Below are 4,122 nucleotides of genomic sequence, written 5' to 3'. Positions count from 1 at the left end.
CTTCTTCTTCTTCTTCTTCTTCTTCTTCTTCTTCTTCTTCTTCTTCTTCTTCTGTGCGTCATTTACTCTTTTTGCTCCCTTTGAGTCTTTGGTTTCTGGTTCATCGGATACACCATGGCCAACGTCAAAACAAGTCGTTTGCCATGGTCGCTCTTTTCTATACTTAAGTAGATGCTTTACGTTTCCAATGAAAAGTTTAGATCATTTAGGAGGCCGGCTTCGATCCTGCCCGCCGTCAGGGCCAACCAGGTCTGTCAAGAATACAACGTTCAAACAAAAAGGCGGAGATGTGACACTCGATAATAATCCTTCCCAAACAGGAATTGAGCTTGATATTAATACTATTATGTTGTGCAATGGCGAGGCGCCTTTCCGCTACCCCATAGACGCTAGAGCCATGTAGCCGTAAAACGTACCACATCCAAAATCACACACAAGGATGGAATCAGATAAGAGACTGCAGGACAACAATCTTTATGAACTCGCCGAGAGCGTTTTGCTGTTAGATACTGGGCTTTTTACTCACGCCGTTGTGTTATTTAAGACTGCCATCTCTGTCTTGCAAACAAAAGACACACGTTCGATTCCCGCGTGGGGACTTTTATCAATCGAGTGTCATTGTCATTGTCTGTTTGCTCGAATTGTGTAACCCACTGAGTCCGAGTTAAATATCGATGGGGACGTAAAACACTTGCAGTTGCAAGTGCTATGGTTAACACGGCCATAAAAAGGAGAATATGTAGCTATTTGGGACATGAATACATTGGTAAGTGTTTTACTGCATAATAAGGTCATACTATGAGCGCGCGGGACACATTAACATTTTCAGTTTGGTAGGAATTAATTTTGAATTTTGTCCAAGTGGCGACCGAAGCCCACTCTTATAGATTTGGGACTACAAAGAAAGTGGAGACGAAAGCAGACGACAGAACATGGTTAGAAAGCAGGAGACGAAAAATTGTCCGTCGCTGTCAGGTTTCGAACCCGGGACCTATTGAGTGAGAGGCGAACATCGAAATCTCTAGACCGCGAGAGACCCCTGAGCATTTTATGAGAATGCCACAGACAAGATTATCCTATCAGACATGATACTGGAGATCAAATGGAAAAAGTGGAAGAGGTAGACTAGCTGACAGTTACAAAAGCATAAGGTAATCACTCATGGCCTGGATGTACCATGTTACGCTAGAAGATGTGGCCAGGGACTGACATACGTGGCGTCGACTGCTTTCTGCCTTATGTACCTGACGGTACAGGAAGGGTGAGTAAGTAAATAAAATTAAATATTGTAGACTATTTACTTCTACTCGTTAAGGTCTTTGGAGATTAACGGACGCCATACATGACTCCTGAATAGTCACTTCACTACCAGTAGCCTTTTGAACATACCGCTCTACTGAGGCCAAATCTTGACAGACAATACTGAAACCATGTCCTAGACATACAGACAAATCAAGCACCAGTTAGATTCTTCACAAATGCCAGTATAAATTTAAGTCGTTTCAAGTACCGAATACTGTCAGCCCCCCTCACGGCACTAAATTGAAAGTGGAACTATTTCCAGGAAGAAGAGGTAGATTTGGAACTTATCTCACTTGGATCCGAAGCTTGAACAGTACATTGTAGGTCCACTGTATGTTGATTCGAGTGTTGTATGTAACACTCCAGGATAAAAAGCTACGACTTTTACGTTTACATTCCGTGGATAAATAGCATAGTCATCGACCAGATGTTCACTAATAAGCGCTATAATTATTCGAAGCAAGATGAAATTTCCTTCAGGAGTAAGCCTTTTCTTTTTTAAAAAAAAGTAATCACCGCCTGGAAATCGGTCACTACCAAGTTCACGTTGTGAACAGTATGCACTAAATGGTTTGTCCCTTTTTATATGAGAAGTACGACATGTAACATGACCGAGCCTGCATTGTATGAAAAGAGGATGGGGCCTAGTCCCAGGTCCAGACCAAGTGTTTAACTCTTCTTCATCTCTAAGAGGTCTGTACACGTCAACAAATTCTTATATAATATTGGAGACAACTCATTAACTCTTAAAGAGTTTCCTTTCCCCGATGATGTGTAAGGATAAGGCCATACCTAGACCCGGACTATAGTTTGTGATAGGCGTATAATTACCATGGTGGCTGTGGTTTGCCCTTGAATTAATGCGTCTCGTTATGAAAGAGACTTCCCGGTTACAATTCAGGATTCTGGAAACGGACTTGAAAACTCGACAGTTATGACCATGAGCTCACTATTGTAAATAAATTGTAATGATGTAGATCATTTGCATAGAACCTACTTCGTGTGCACACAACCCTTGGCAATGTACATAATTCAAAGTATGGTGCAAATTATTCATGATTGAACAATAACTGAAAATAATTATTTGCTCATATGCACACACACACAGTAGAAACGATACATACATACATACACTCACAAACATACACACACACACACACACACACACACACACACACACACACACACACACACACACACACACACACACACACTCTCTCTCTCTCTCTCTCTCTCTCTCTCTCTCTCTCCCTCTCTCTATCTCTCGCTCTCTCTCACACACACACACACCCATTCACTTACTCACTCACACATTCACTCACTCACTCACTCACTCACTCACTCACTCACTCACTCACTCACTCACTCACTCACTCACTCACTCACTCACTCACTCACTTACTCACTCACTCACTCAAACACATACATCATCATCCCTCTCGTCACACACTCACGCATATGTTGCTCCAGTCATACACTTGTGTTATACAATCCTAGGTTGTGCACCTTGATGTGTTTCGGAACAAAACTTTGATAATCCCCAGAGGAGGGAACTCTTTCAATATTTGATAAAATAAAGGATATTCTTCCACCCTGACAGGTTTGTCGTAACCTGACATATGTCATGAAGAACAATAGGTTCACTGTCATTCAGAAACGAGGTAATATGAACACAATCTACCCGAAGACTTGCTTTCAGGTTAGAAAGTGGCGCCCTCCCTGTGGAACTTAACTTTGTTGTTGTCATCGAACCTGGGGTTATTAAGAAAGGTATCCACTTCGTTGGGAAAATGGTGTCAGAGAAAGACGAAGAGGGTGACTTCGAGTATCTTATCTGAGAAAATATAAAAAGATTGCCAATGCTTTCATTTATTCACCCATGGAAGATTTGGCTATTGTAAAATGAGAGTAGGTCTTCCTCCTCCGACTCAAGGTTAAACAAAGAGATCAAACAGCTCTTAAAAAGTTGTCGTTAAAATGGACAACCCTGGCATCCTTTAATGTTTTATTGTCGTTGAAGTCCCCAGTATGTTTGAATTTCATATACATGTACTTCATTTAAAAGAGCAAACAAAGGACAACATTTGAAGCTTTTTTTTATAAAGAGACAATTTTGAGTTACAGTTTAGATCTGCAGACTTAATTTCCTATAGCTGTTTTGATTTGGCAGTGCTACGTGCATAACACCCCCCCCCCCAACCTTTCAGAACACTATGTCTGTCAGGCCCTTTGAGGTGGTGGATCTCCGACATTACGTCCTTGTCTGTCAAATGAAACCCTCTCTCAAACAGCCCATGTTCAAGAACACATTTGTTACCTGGATTTGAAACAAGAGTTCATCACTCAGAAATAAATAGTGATAATTGCTTAGCAAATATATCACTTATTCATGAATGCTGTGCACTCGCCAATTAATCTAGACGTTAATAGACTCAGAAACTAACACGGAAAAGAATACTTTAAACCTTTCTTTATCGCTGCAAACTTGACTTGTAATTAGAGGAACCATTGAGATCTGTTTTAAAATAAGGGAAGATTTCAAGTCAACACGTACCCGCATGTGTGCACAAAAGCGTACTAGTTTAAAGAACTACCTCTAATTGGTCACTGTTTTCTATAGTTTCAAGTGTGTATGAAATGCACGTTTCCACCTCAAACAAAAGGTATACATGTATATGGATGTATGCTGTGTCAAAGTTTTACCTCTCAAAGATAATATTCGATATTTTAAACACACTGTCTTCGTCCGTAGATTTACTCACGTTTGTCCGATGTCTCCTGCAGTGTGTGTGTGTGTGTGTGTGTGTGTGTGTGTGTGTG

This window comes from Aplysia californica, unplaced genomic scaffold (genome assembly GCF_000002075.1).
Source record: "Aplysia californica isolate F4 #8 unplaced genomic scaffold, AplCal3.0 scaffold00755, whole genome shotgun sequence".
Classification (NCBI taxonomy): Eukaryota; Metazoa; Mollusca; class Gastropoda; order Aplysiida; family Aplysiidae; genus Aplysia; species Aplysia californica.
Note: the sequence above shows the minus strand (reverse complement) of the source record.